This window comes from Mus musculus, chromosome 8 (genome assembly GCF_000001635.26).
Source record: "Mus musculus strain C57BL/6J chromosome 8, GRCm38.p6 C57BL/6J".
Classification (NCBI taxonomy): domain Eukaryota; kingdom Metazoa; phylum Chordata; class Mammalia; order Rodentia; family Muridae; genus Mus; species Mus musculus.
Window position 1 is genome coordinate 89,066,249 of NC_000074.6, and position 15,404 is coordinate 89,081,652.

Consider the following 15,404-nt stretch of genomic DNA (forward strand, 5'->3'; position numbering starts at 1 on the left):
CTCAGGCAGTCTGTCTTTTCACTTTCTATCTCTGCCCAGCCTCTCTCACCTTCCTATCTGGATGCAGTCTGACCTAGGTGGGAGGCCACACTGCATTCAATCAGAACATGCAAGCAACAGAGCCAAACTGTGGGACAAGGTGATCTCTGGGAATTACCTCAGAGGTGCCTAGTTAGGTTTCAAGGCTCCCTGGAGCTCTCGTAAGACTCATGAGTTGATAGCTCCAGAGACTTTCCACTGGTTGTGAGTCAACTTGTTCATCGGAAAGCTCTGACAACCTTCTGCTGGCTCCTTAACCCCGACGTTGTAATGCTTGGCCACTCCCAATTAACATCCCAGAAGCATCTGATCTCCTTAGGACTTAGAGGATGCTCTAAGCAGCGGGACACAGACCCCTGCTTTTACCTCAGCCCTGGGCTCAGCCATGGATTCCAGATTCTCCATCCAAAGTACCCCAGCCTGGCTAGAGGCTAATCTTCAAAGCTCCATTTGGGAGACATCATACCAAGGTGACTTGTTCAGCTCTGGGTTTAAACGTGGCCTCAAAATACATTGGACGAATAGCTACTGTTGGACCAAATTGGGGATTTGCCATTTCTAATACCTAAACTAATTTAGGTAACTCTGTAAGATGGAATGGCAGCATGGTCTGAGACCCATACCCCGTAAATCCCACAGTTCACTTTAATCTTTCTCAAGGTTCTGGATTATAACTACACTCAACGCCCAAATGCTAAAATATAAAGGCATTTTTAAGGCTGATTTCTCCCACCTGCAGACATACACAAATTATTTATGGATATGAAGATCACTGATTTAGTCTTACAGAGTCTTTTGAGTATTGACAATATTGAAAAATTATTGCATATTGTTCTACTCTACTGAGAAGCCTGGCTCAGGGGTAAGATTTTGGACCATCTCTCCCAGACCCAAGCATGTTCGTTTAAAAGTTTCCTCCAAAGACTCTGTCCTGGCTCAAGTAGGTCTCCTGACTCTGTGACCAGGAGAAGGAGGGAAAAAACAAAAGAGCCAGGAACAGACACTTTGCTCTTGAGAATAGCTAAGAAGTAAACGGTTTCCCACAGAAGTCATACATGGCAAGGTGTTCATCTCTCTGAATTCTTTCCCCCTCCCTTGTTTGCTTGGTTTTGTTTACTGTCCTTTTGTTCAAGCTTTTGTTGAAACTTTAATTTTTTATATTTTAGGATTTATAAAGTTCATAGAGTGTGATTTTAAAAGGATGTAATTTGCTATAACACCATGTTTGTGACTTGGATTCAGCTTGGTGTAGGAAAGAACGTGTTCCTAATGGGTTAACATCAGATTACCATGTCATTTGCTGCCATCTTGGTTGATGACATGACCTAGGCTCACCTTGGAGTAAGCATGTGGCTCATTGGGGCACCATCTTGGAAGCCATGTGATCCAGACACCATCTTTACTAAGGTTAAAGAAAGGACATGTCATGTGACATCACCTCTTGGTTAAGGTGACCTTGTGAGATAAACGAATTAAAATAGCATGCATAAAACAGTTCCACCCACTAAGCTCTCTGCTTATGTTGCATCTTCCTTTTATGAGACTGAGGAGGTAACCCCAGGCTTCCAACACGGTTTGGTTTGAATTGAGTCATAAACAAAACAAAAGAGAACAAAACAAAACAAAACATCAGGCCATTTTGTAAGACTAAGCTAAAAAAACGGCCAATCTCACCATGGCTTGTATTTATGATTTAAAGTTTATTTTGTTACTAAATAAAATATTTTGTGACCAAAAGTTATAATTCACGAATTATATTTTTAAGGCTCAAAATTAACAGGCATAAAATCATAAAATCCTAATCTTATAAAAGAATTACTTACCAATTATAACCTGTTAAAGATAATTAAGATATACAAGTTAATGCCCAGTCATGCTATGTATAAATGTAATTTGTTTACAGAGACAAGCTTGGAGAGAGAGAAACCAGCTTTTATCTCCTGTCATATAGTCTGCTGTTATAGCATATAGTATTCTTCAAATGTCAAATTAAGCCTAAAGCAGGTAAAGTAAAACCAGGAGGTTTTGTTAATCCAGTTCATGTTACATGCAAATTATTACAGATTTGACATGACTGACTGCTTTCTTCTTTCACTTTTTTTTTTTCGAGACAGGGTTTCTCTGTGTAGCTCTGGCTGTCCTGGAACTCACTTTGTAGACCATGCTGGCCTTGAACTCAGAAATCTGCCTGCCTCTGCCTCCCAAGTGCTGGGATTAAAGGTGTGCCTCACCATGCCCAGCATTCTTTCATCTATTGGTTGAGTGTATGGAATGAGTATTAGAGATTCTTTTGAAGTTTCTGTAAATAGGGTTAATCTTACAAAATTTGGTAAGGTTAATAATTTACTCTTGACCAGGCAGACACTGTCTCTAAGAATATACTTTGGAAATTGGAAATTGGAAATATTTTTTTTTTTTCTGGGGAATACAACTTAGAATTAAGTTGTCTCCTTATACAGCCTGACAATATAAAATATATTCACTATGTAATCTTGCAATGTAGCTATAACAATTCATGTTAAAAATATGTATTGTCATATTTTCAAGTATAGGTCATTAAGTTAATAATATCAATTTTAAAAATTTCAACTTTCAAAATTGTTTCTAACCAAAACTTTTGTTTTACTTGAAATATTCTGTTTTTTTTCATTAAATAATAGCTGATATTGCTAATATTTGAAACAAGTATACAAAGTTCATCATACTTGGAAGCAAGGACTATTCCTTAGACTCTCTCTGTTCAGATTCATCCCTCAGATGCTAGGAGAGTTTTAATGACTCTTTTACAAAGCTTCCAAGTGTCCCTCCTTGTGCGGGAGTCTGAGGTAACAGCTAATTAGTCACCTTGTCCTTCTACAGAACTCTGCTGCCTGGTCCAGCCAGTTGTACAATCGCTTCAAGACTGCAGCATGGCAATCACATGAACCGTCGCAGCGGATCAAGTTTAAGACTCTTCTGCTACATGAGCAAAGGACCCCCTCTTTGATGGACCCAGAACTAGCCTCTCCCACAAAGACCCTCCTCAGCAAAAAAAAAAAAAAAAAAAAAAAAAAAGCTGTAATGCCTCTGGCATGCATTTTTATATCCTTTCAGAGTTAGCAATGCTAGTTTCCTACTCATCCCAGCTCAGCTCCCCTTGCAGATTATCGTAGTCATTCCTGCCCCCGTAAGCGGCCACACCCCATCTTTTTCTGTTGGCATTTTGGCTATATTTACAGAGAGAGACAAAGATGCCCCCTCAACGTGAATATACACGGTCCCACCTGAGGTCAGACCCCCCTCTTTCTCTCTCTGTTTCTCTCTCTCTGTTTCTCTCTCTCTGTTTCTCTCTGTATCTCTTTCTCCCCAGATGCTTCTTAATGCTCTAACCAAAAGGGCTACCTACCCCTGTGTGCACACCTCACAGCATGACTTTTAACCCTGCTGGTAGCCCCTTGGTGTGGGCATTCAGCTCCCAATAAACCACGAGGGCCAGCAAGTGCCATTGAATCTGGAGTCAGGGACAGTGCTGCCCTCTTTGAGACAGTCTTTCATGCCTCCCAGGCTGGCCCTCAGATCTCAGTTGGCTTGCTTTAGCTTCCAGAGGGATGGGAGGCACAGTGCTCAGTCCTTTGCCCTTTCTCTGTCTCTTTGTTTTGCCACTGAGAGTCTAGTATACTGCAGATGCTCAGGGGATATGGACATGTTAGTGGGGACTGGGAAAGAATTCTCCTATGAGAGATTCCTGTGTCCTGTGGTGCAGTGAGGAAGATACTGAGACCTGCAGTGATTGAGAGTGATGGGAACTCATCTACCTGTGTCTCAGGATCCTTGTCCTCCACTGGCCTCCATGGCATTGACAGACTGATGACATTTTCTGACGTTGAAGTCATACCTTGATTTTACCTTCATTATTTCTTTCTTGGTTAGTTGTTTGCAGTAGTGGAGATTTGAACCCAGGGCCTAGAGATTGCTATGCAAGTACCACTGAGCTCTAGTCCCAGCCTTTACAATTTTTTAAAAAAATATCTAAAATAGAGTCTGGGTGCTGGCTTTGAACTCACTCTGTAGTCCAGGCTAGTCTTGAACTCGTGAGCCTTCTTCTGCCTCTCAGTCTCCGGAGTAACTAGCCTGGTTTTATCATGACTTCTCAGTGACTGACCCGCTTTGAATTTCCACTTCCTAAAAACTGGCTGAATTTGGAAGGCTTTGGGGGCTGATTCTGTAGGTTGGTGTGTCTGTGTCTGAGCCTGGTGTGTGCTAGGCAGAAGGTGAAGAATGTCCCCCTCCACCTTCCCATTCACACAGAGCTAGGCCTCCTGTTTCATACGCAGCCAGAAGGTCTCAAGCCCCAGAAGAGAAAGCCATCCCTTATCGCCCTCGGCCGCACTGATGGTTTTATTCTTTTGAAAGCGTCAATGTTTGCTCAGTGATGTAAGTCTTAAATAAGCATCTAGATGACAAGCTGCAGATGATGAAAACTGTCCGTGGAAAAAAATCATCTCACACGATCATGTTTCTGTCATTATCTGGGGCCTCTGCAGTGGGCAAATCTCTGCAGCTACTAAACGATAACATTAGTCCTAATACCATGTAAAATGACTACTTCCTCTGGGTAGGTTTATTTTTAATGGTGTTATGTCAGCAGCAAATAGCTGGGAAGACCCCAGAGGAAAAGCCCTGTTCTCGCTCTCACTGAAGTGATGATATGGTTATATTTAATATCTATATTAAAAACCTTTTAGGCGCTGTGGTGATGTTGGATTGGAATATAGTTAGAAGCATGTAGGCAAAACCCAGAGCTATTTATAGGCGCTCAGTTGTGTGTGCCATACAGCCTCTTGAGGTTGTTCAAAGTCAAAATCTTTGACAGACATTTGTCTCCTGCAGTAAAATGCTCAGAAGCACAGGGCCAGTGGGTAAGATCCTGCCCTCCCTGCTTTTCTGTAAGTCTGTTGGTATGTTTGCTATGCTGTTTAAAGTCTTTACGCCCAGCAATGGTGAGGTTCCATCCCAGGCTGCTCTTTATTAGCATGTCTGCAACATGTTTGCTATTTCTCTAAAAGAGAGTTGGGGATTCTCATAGTGAAAGCCCCGCCTACTTTTCTTTTGAGATAGTGTTTCACAATGTAGCCTTGATTAACCTGGAAACTATTATGTAGACAAGGTTGGTCTCAAACTCGGTGATATATCAGCCTATGCTTCTCTCACCCTGGAATTACAAACAACCACCACCCATCTTGGCAACAAGACCCTAAAACAAACAAACAAGCAAGCAAACAAACAAATAAATAAATATCTGCTTTGTAGCCCAGGCTGTACCTAAGCTCTCTTGCTACTGCTTTAGTCTCCTGAGTGTAGGGATCACAGATGTGAGCCTCTGCTGAATTACAGACCACACTTTAAAATCCCACACAGAGGTCGGATGAATGTTATTTTGGAGTTGACACAGAGGAAGCCGGCATGCACTGTTTTGCCACCCCATCTGCCTGTAGACCATAGACTGCTTATGGTGTGTCCTTCAGGCACTGGCTGGCACAGAAGGAAGATGTGACAGTACAGGAGCGGCTGCTTGCCAGAGTCAAGATGAGGGTTCCTCTCAGCCTGCAGGTGTGGGTGATGCTTATGCCCAGGGAGAGGATAGATAACCAGACTTCAGGACAGCCTCCTCTAGGGCTCTCTGTGGTCTTCACCATGGCCTTCCAGGCTTCACTCAAGGCCAAGCAAATTCTGGCTCTAGAGGGGGCACACTAGCAGACTGTGGCAGGCTGTGGCTGTCCCATGTGACTTGGCTCCACCAGATTCCGTTACTCATAGCCAACCACCATCCAGACAGGAGAAAATCCCAGAAAGGACCAAAGTGTAGTTTCGCCCAGAAAATTAGAAAAATACATTTTAACCAGTGGACCATTCTCTGTAGGGTGAAGAATTCTCATGCCATCAGCCGTCGTCCCCTTGGGGCAGTGAGCCATGCCTTTTTCCAGTGTGTGTGCACCCGTTCACTCCACCTGCCCATTACTCTTCCTAGGAGCCATCCCAGGATGGGAGGAAGGGTTTTGTGTGTGTAACTCAAGGCCTAAGTGGACCTTAGAGATGGTCAGTCTGGGAAGGAATGATTTAATACAGTGAAAATATGGAGTTCCCTCTCTGGCTTTGACAGCCAAGGGAGCTTCCTGAGAAGGAAGACACAGTCTCCCCTATCTTCTCTAATGGGGACTTTGTTTTTATTTAAATATTTAAAGCATCATTTTATTTATACGTGTGTGTGTGTGTGTGTGTGTGTGTGTGTGTGACGCAGCATACAGATGGAGGCCTGAGAACAAGTTTGTGGAGTTGGTTCTTCCCTCCCATCTTTATATGAGTTTTCCGGGGATTGAACTCTGGTCATCATGCTTAGGCCACAAACACTTTTCCCCCCACCCCTGCTGAGCCACCTTGCCAGGCATAATTGACTTTAAATTGATTTTTATTATTTTTCAGACAGGAACTCCTGCAACCCAGGTGGTCTGGAGCTCCCTATCTAGCTGAGGCGGACCTTGGATTTCTGATTTTCAGGCCCCTGTCTCCTGAGTAGTGGGGGTGACAGGCACATGCCATCATGCCAGGTTTACAGGATTTTCAATGCAGCAGAGCCCTTCCATCTACCACAGCTCTTGGCTCTGGGCAGGGCAAGTGTCAGGATACTCACCTGCCCATTTCTATGGAGAACTGGCTAGACTCACAGACTAAAGGACTTGCCCAAGACACTAAGCCAGGAAACAGAGGCTAGGGGGTCTTGAATGAGGCTTCTGTGTGTTCACTGTGGGATCAGGGGTTTCCTCCACTCTCTTTTGCATTCAAATAGGAAAACCGTGAGCAGTTGGCAAGATTGCTGTTGGGAGCTTGTAAAAGAGGTAGGGAAAAAGTCCAAATGCCTAGTCAGAGAGGCCTTTTCTTCAGCTGATGTCTGACCAGGAAAGCTTGTTAGGGAAAAACCTCCCAGCTGTGAGTCAGGGACAGTATGTGGGGGTGGGGCCTGGGGAGGCCCGGAAGTGCACTGCTGGGATACTTGATGAGGGTGAAGTGTGAGAAAGACACTGGCCTGCGATGTCTGGGCCTGTGATGCTCTGGGAAGAGCAGTATCTGCAGGCTGCCTTCCCTGACGGAGGTTGGCAAAGGTCCGGCCTTGGGCATTGCTTTTTCCTGGGTTCGGGCTTTCTCTGAGAATATTAGAAGTCTTACCATGCATACATGGTGTCCTGCAACACAGCGTCCTTCCCTTCTGTCATGGAGGAGTGGAGACTAGCTCAAGGTCACAGACAATCTAACACACACAACTCTCCCTCTGTTGTCCCCTTCCCCCTCTCCTCCCTCTCCCCCTCCCCCTCCTTCTCTCTCAGTGTATGTGTGTGTGCATATGCACGCATGTGTGTGTGTGTGTGTGTGTGTGTGTGTGTGTGTGTGTGTGTGTGTGTGTGTGTGTGTGTGTGTAGGCCAGAGACTGACAGCAAGTGTTTTCCTCTCCACATTGGCGCTCTACCTTAGTTTTTTGGCACTGGGTTTCTCACTGAATCAAGAGCTTGCTGATTCAGCTATGCTGACCAGCTAGCAATCCCCAGGGATCCTGCTATCTCCCTCCCAGTACTGGGAGTACAGGGGTAGGCACAGCTGCACGCAGCTTCTTTATGTGGGTTCTGGGGGATCAAACACAGGTCCCCAGGCTTGCATCTTGAACCATCTAACTCATCCAGGGAGGATATTATTGTTATTCTATTTCCCAATTGAGATGTTTAGTAACTGGCCCAAGATCACACAGCTAGTTAGCCATGGAGCTGGGAGAAATGGCCCAGTGGTTTAGTTTCCTGGTGACATTAGGGAATGGTTAGGGCTTTAGCAAGCTGTGCGTGCAGTCTCACTTGAACACCGCCACTCAGCTCCAGTCAAGGGCTCTTTTGGTCCTGCTGGATCTTCTGATCTTTTCCTTTTAAAACAGACATCAGAACAAAACTCTCAGACAATTTTTTAAAAATATTTTTAATTTATATACACTGTTGTTTTACCTGTGTGTATGTCTGTGAGAGGGTGTCAGATTCCTTGGAATAGATGGTTGTGAGTTGCCATGTGTGTGCTGGGAATTGAACCTGTGTCTTCTGGAAGAGCAACCAGTGCTGTTCCAGGCCATTTGTCCAGCCCCTTCAAACTCCCTAATTGCTATGCAAAGGTTATTGTGGGACACTGTAGGCTGTAGGTGAAGACCAGCCATTGGAGACCTGACAACAGCTGACTCAAACACAAGATGCTGAAAGCTGAGGCTGGTGGCTAGCCCAAGCTAAATGACACAGCCCAGACACAGATGTACAAGGAGGGCACCACTTGGGGGTCTGAAGAGGCTTTGCGGGCTTGGAGTACTGGCCACAGTGACGTGTGACATGGCGACAGGACTGAGATATCAGAGATCAGAACATCCCAGGCTGGGGCCAAGGCAGGGCAAATGGAGGGAACCTTGTCAAGGACTTAGCCACGCCCTGTGTGTTGTCTTCATCGTCCACATCCCTAGCATCCCTAGGATGGGACCCAGCAGCTTTAGTGAATCTTGTGGGGTTGGACCAAGCTCTACCTGAGCATCCCTGTACCAAAGGGAGAAGAAGCTGTCATTCAACATGTTTCACTAAACGTGGCTTCCTGGAAACTAGACATGTCCCCTAGCCAAAGGGGGACTGTTCCTCCATATACCTCCCCTGGCAACACAGTGTTTTCATCGGACTTAGCATTTATCTTTTGAGGCTCTACTCATTCCTGGGGAGCAGAGAGAGTGACCAGTAGTTATGGCTCTAACACACAGACCAAAGTTCCAGTGACAAGACTCCATTGTGTACTCAGAACCCCTGAACTCATCAGTTACCCTCAGGGTCCCACAGAGCAGAAGGTGACTTTAAATGCTGTTGTGTGTAGCCCATTTGAAGAAAGAAACTTGTGTGTGAAGGACATTTGGAAAACTGTTATGCCATAGAGCAAAGTCTTTCACTGCAAGAATTGCAAAATCTCTCTCTCTCTCTTTCTCTTTCTCTCTCTCTTCCTTTTTTTTTTAGAGACAGGGTTTCTCTGTGTAGCTCTGGCTGTCTTGGAACTCACGCTGTAGACCAGGCTGACCTCGAACTTAGAAATCCACCTGCCTCTGTCTCCCAAGTGCTGGGATTAAAGGCGTGTGCCACCACCACCCAGCGAATTGCAAAATCTTAAATTGTGTGATTATCATTGCCGAAGGGCAGCCCTGTGGTCCTGGAAACTTCCAGTTTACTTCGTTTTTCTTCAATATTTTTGTGGGGTGTTATTGAGGACATTCTTTGAGATGTTCTGTTTCATTCGTCTTCCCTACAAGTTCTCCCATCACTTCTGGACACCATAGTCCCTTTCTTATTTACGTATTTATTTTTGAGCTAGAGTCTCCAGTCTCTTAGGCTACCCTTGAACTCTAGGTAGTCAAAGAGGACGGCTGGCATTACAGGCATGCATCACCGCCCTGGCCTGGGCCTGGTTGCTGCTGCATGTTCTAGGCTAGAAATGAGGACTGAGGCACATCCTCAGCCCTCCAAGGTTTTTGTTTTGTTTTTTTGTTTGTTTGTTTGTTTTGTTTTGTTTTTTTCCTTCAGAATTGTAGTTTTCTGTTTTCAGGAAGTAGGGCCTTTCTCTAAATCGGTTTGATTCAAAACAGAGGTGGTTAATGAAAACTGGGGGCGGCCATAGCATATCTATCACTGTCACCCCTGTTCCTGGGTTCTAGGCTGAGCACAGGTGTCCTCCCTGGTCCCCAATTCAGGAATTTCCAACCCACATGGACATTTACCTTGAAGCAGAGAGGCAAAGGAGAAAGTAACTTTCTCATGGAAACAATTGCTCTTTTGCCCTGGGGGACAGCTCCCTCCACCCAGGAGGGGAAGCCCCTGAGGGTCTGGACAGAAGTGTCCCCTTTTATGGCCTTCCTGTTTATCCTGGAGCCAGGTTGTCTCCTGAACAGCTGGCCAGGGACTTTCTTTCTGGAAGGCAGTAGGAGTGGGCAGGGGTCCTCCAGTCGCTGCCTTGAAATACATTGTTTCACACTAGCATCTCTGGGCATTTTGTTTCCCTCCAAACCAGCTGATTCACTGCAAGTGGTCTTGGTTTGATGTGCCTAACTTTGGGAATCCGTGTGTACAATTTGGGCCTGATCTCAGCTCTGACCCTGGAGATAGCTGTGTGATCTTTGGTGAGCCGGCATGTCTCTGAGCCTCATTTATATTGGTAAACTTTCCTCAGTGTTATTTGGGAGAATGCACAGACCCATGAGTCTGGCATGTGGTAAATGTCAATAAGAGTTTACTGCTAAGATCTTTCATCTTCCTCCTAGAGTCAGCCTGAGGCCATATGGGTGAGGGTAGGGACTGGGCAGTTGTGCTGTGGGGATGGAGGGGAACCTGCCTAGAAGCTTTGGGATGCTCCCTGCCTGGGCACACCAAGCATTCTGCCTCCCGGGGAATGCAGGCTGTGATGGACCACTCGATGCCTAACTAAGATGAAGAACATGGTGTTAGGGCAGCAGACAGCAGGAGAAATCAATAAACTATAATTATCAAGAACAGTGTCTGTGGGATTGGGGGTGGCGACAGATAGAGATGGGAGGGGCAGGAAGATGCCAGAGGGAGAGCAAGATACACTGACAGATTCTGAAGTGTGCAACAAAAGAAGTAAGTGGAAAGAAAGCGAGTTGTGGCTGCCTGGCCTCTTAGTGGAGGGACTCAGGGTGGGCAGAACGTAGATCCAGCGTGGTCCTTACTATTCTCCAAGTCCTCAGACACATCATGCCTCCAAATTAGGATCACAGGGACAAAAGTAGGAGAGCCCAAATATAGGAGCTAGAAAGGATGCTACATATCTCTGATACAAGGATCCGCTTACAATGTCTAAAGTATGAGTTTAATCATGCTTAGATACTGAACCAACAGAGACCATAACTGTTAGGTTAAGCATAACAGGTTCATCACCACCCTGGAACTGGCTGTGCCTCTTGCCATCACCAACACAGGTTTGTTTTCCTGCCTGGAGCCTAACTGTGAGGCTCTTGTCATAATGGAACTTGCCAGCTATTCAAGAATACAGCCAGCCTGGAGTTGGTAGTTTTGGCTTCTTTTCTAAGACTTCATTTTTTTAAAAAGGCATAGTTTAGCCATTACAGCAAAATTGAAAGGCAGGCACAGAGGTTTCCCACATACACCAGCCTTACATGTGACCTGATTGGTTTTTAGGTTTACTGTTGTCCTGGTGGCTAACATTTGCTGTTTGTACATCATCCTTGGAGAGGGATTGCTGCATATGTGGGTTCCCTGTCTGCCTTTCTCCTCATTTAGCAGGATTTCCTTTATCAGCCTGTCTTCTGTACTGTTCAAGGGTGGAGGCTGCAGGTTCTCTTGGGTCTGAGAAACCCCCCCCGAGGAATGTTTATAATCTTCAAGAATGATGAGCTCCTGGTCTGTTTTATCCTTTTTTTTTTTTTTTTTTTTGGTGGTCTCGGAGACTGAACCTACAGCATCATTCATGCTGGGCAAACGTTTTACCACTGAGTTCTAGTCCCAGCCCTCTCTTTGTGGTTTATTTAAAGACAAGATCATAGTAATTTGTCCACTCTGACCTTGAACTCATTCTGAAACCCAGGCAGCCCTCCTCCTTCAGCCTCTAGAACAGTGGTTCTCAACCTTTGGGTTGCAACCCCTTTGGGTGTTGAATGACTCTTTTACAGGGGTCACCTATGACTATTGGAAAAACACAGATATTTACATAATGATTCATAACAGTAAAACAAAACAAAACAAAAAACAGTAGCAATGAAATAATTTTATGGTTGGGGGTCACGAGAACACGAAGAACTGTACTAAAATGTTGCAGCATTAGGAAGGTTGGGAACCACTGCTCTAGAGTATCAGGATTTAGAAGATGTGCTCCAACAGATCTGCCTGCCTCCACCCCCTACCCCCCACCCCCATAGATCTGGGAATGGAACCCAGAGCCTGGTGCACACAAGGCAACTGTTCTCTAACTGAGTTACAATCCAGCTCTGGAGGACATTTTTTATTCTGTGCAAATATTCAGGCAAAGTTGGTTGGCATCTGAGCTTTGCTGTGTTCAGGCACTGGGCTCGACGTTTCGACATGCTTTAAATCCTTAGTAGGCTTCATTTCTACAGCATCCGTGAGAACAACGTCTAGCCCCATTTGTGAGCTGAGTGGTTGCTGGAAGCATCCCAGCATCTCCTCCTCTTACAGAGAGGCAGAGCCTAGTGGATGTCCAAGCAGGCCACTGTGTCACATGATGTCATCACATCTTCTCCAATGAGGAAGCTGGGGGAGATGCCCTTCTAAGACATCCCGAGACCCACAGTGATGAAGACCCACTAGGGTATCCATCAGATCTCCAAGGAACAAGTTGAAGAGGACAAAAGGAGAGACTCCTGACCTACTCTGTATTGGGAGTGTCCAGGGACAGCAGTGATCTTCGATCAGCTTCCTGGCTGCCCCTGCCTCTGTCTGCCTTGACACCACCCTTCTCCAGCTCAGGACTACAGGTTTTACAAAAGGGTCGGATTCCTGATTGGAACCACATGGCTTAGCAGCTTCCCAGGAGGCAGAAGGCAGGAGATAGGACCAGGCTAGGGGGCAGGATCCATCTGGACCTGCTCAATTCCAACAACTCCTGAGTACCCTCTCAGTATTCTTTTGCAGGTAGGCACTGCACAGGGACATTGTCTCCTGGAAACAGAAGGAAGGATCCATCTGTCCATGCACTTGGTCATCTTCGGTGCTGGTGTGAGGATCCTTCCTTCTGGCATATTTCCTGTATAAACAAAAGGTCAGATGGGGAGGGGGTGGTGGTGGAGGGGGACCCCCTTCTCCCTGAGCCCTACACAGGGCAGATTCTTCTTCTGTAACTTACTTGCCTTTTAGAAAGAACATTTTATTTGTACTTTGTTTCTATTTTTAAGTTCCTTCAAATTGACTTCTGACCTTGGGCAAAGGCAGCAGGGAACTTCCTCTCAGTCTTATCTTTTTGTTTTGTTTTGTGTTTTTATTTTACAGTGTATAAAACTGCTAGGAGGCTTAATTTGGATACAATGAGCCTGATACCAGAAACCTAATCTCCCGCATGCATACCCTGGACCGCTTTCCTCTTCTAAATACAGCCCCACATTTTACACTTGGGAAGCTATTTTCCTACTTGACAAGCTGTGGATAAAAAGGATGGTTAAAAAAAAAGTGATGTATGTTTTTCTGCTCTAATGAAAGGAGAAGGTAGATCATAGAATAAGGATGTGGTACAAGAATCCCCACAGCTTGGCCCATTTCACTCGGCCCCAGGGCTCAGGCTCAGTTAAGGGGCCCTATTTCTCCCCTCTTTTCAGCGTCAGTGCCCATTCTGTCTGTTATTACATCTCGTTCAGAAACAAGAACTTGAGAATTTATAAATGATTAAATAAACCTTTGGTTAGAAGCACCGTGTCATCAAGCTGAAGGAAGCTCCCGCCCTGCCCTGTCTAGTCCTGACTATTGATGTATCTTTGTTGGGGAGAAATCCTTGCCACCTCTGCCCCATCCAGAGCAGGGGGATGCTATTCACATGTTTTCTTCCTGGCTTTAGGTCAAAGAGAAGTCTTGAGTAGTGTGGGGAGAGATGATGCAAACGATGACTTTCATCATGACTTTTTGATCCCTGTCTTCCTCACCCTTCAGAGCCAGCAAAAGAGATTGCTGGCTTGGATGTTCCTGGGTGGTGGGATCAATGCTCTGAGGGGAAGGAGGTCTGGGAAGCAGTTTTCCTGGGTAGAACCTGGGGCTGAGCTGAGGTCTCCACATCATGCTGAAGATGAGCCCTCTACCTTTGTTCTGATACTGAGTTGGATGTCCCCGGAATTATATTTGGGATTTTTAAAAAAAGATTTATTTATTTATTATATGTAAGTCACTGTAGCTGTCTTCAGACACACCAGAAGAGGGAGTCAGATCTCATTAGGGATGGTTGTAAGCCACCATGTGGTTGCTGGGATTTGAACTCAGGACCTTCGGAAGAGTAGTCGGGTGCTCTTACCTGCTGAGCCATCTCACGAGCCCTATATTTGGGATTCTTTAGATGTTTCTAAAGTCCCTGGCTGCTGGTTCTGAGAGTTGAAGAAGAGAACTCCAAGTATTTATTTTCCTGGAATATATATTTATATTTGGTTTTTCAAGACAGGGTTTCTCTATATAGTCCTGGCTGTCCTGGAACTCACTCTGTAGACCAGGCTGGCCTTGAACTCAGAAATCCGCCTGCCTCTGCCTCCCAAGTGCTGGGATTAAAGGCGTGTGCCACCACCGCCCGGCCTTCCTGGAATATATTAATCTGATATAATATTGCCTGGGAACTGGCTAGAGAGACACAGTAGGAACACTCCTGCTGCTGTTCCTTTGGACACTGGCTTTCTGTTTGGACTGACAAATTATCTCCCGTCTTTCTACGCATGCCTTATTCTCTTTTGCACCTTTCAATGCATGTTGAGAAACACATGTATGAGAGCTATGGTGCTTAGTATCTGTCACTTCATCTTTTCTTTCTTGTCAAGATTTTGCATCTCTGCCTAAGACTCAGAAGGATTTCGCTGCAGGGTTGGCCTGCCTGTGCTGACTTCTTACTGGCTAACCCGTGGTTCATGCTCCTCTCTGGTCTCCTTTAAAGGCCCCACCCACTGTGGTCTCCTGAGGAGCACTTATGGTGGCTTTGATACAAAGTTTTAAGCTTGTCTCAAGTCCCAAGAACATTTCCTTCCTAATGCCCCCATGTTTTCTCCCTATCTGTTAACATGGACCAAGTACCTGCTTTCTGGGCTGATTCATGGCTGTATTAGGGAAAACTCTACCAGGGATATAAAATGCAGTGTCCCATGCTTGGGCCCGATCTTACACGCTTATCAGTGATTGCAAGTGCATTTTATAACCCTGTGCCAAATCGAAATCAAGGTGATTTGTGCTTCAATCTCCCGGATAAAATCAGGGCATGCTCTATTGCAGTCTGACCTTCCTAGTACCTTTGCTGGTGCAGCTTGCCCATGTGCCTTGGACAATTATTGGAGACAGCTGAGGAGTGGCCAGAGCTGAATCCCCAGCTGTATCAAAAGGCTAAACTGCTCATCCCACAGACTCCCCAGAGGTGGATACTCCTGTGGGAGGTGGACACTCCTGTGGGCTTTGTAACACCTTGGACCTTCTCTGAGGATCTTTCAAAGCATCCTTGACCTCCCCAGTTCGTCTAAGATGTGAACTCTTACAGCAAGCTGGCAGAAAGGAGCCCCAGAGAAAGCCGACATGCTACAGGGTCTCCCTGCCATAATCCCAAGAGCTCAGCTGACTTCG

The 15,404-nt window shown here is 45.6% G+C and overlaps 1 long non-coding RNA gene across 1 annotated transcript in view; it reads left to right on the forward strand.

Moving 5' to 3' along the window:
- Positions 1–4,771, forward strand: part of Gm3134 (predicted gene 3134) — a 29,777-nt gene extending 25,006 nt beyond the window's left edge. The window contains exon 3 of the long non-coding RNA NR_166639.1: positions 2,899–4,771. This is a non-coding gene — a long non-coding RNA (predicted gene 3134). The remainder of the gene's footprint in view (positions 1–2,898) is intronic.
- Positions 4,772–15,404: the final 10,633 nt, after the last annotated feature.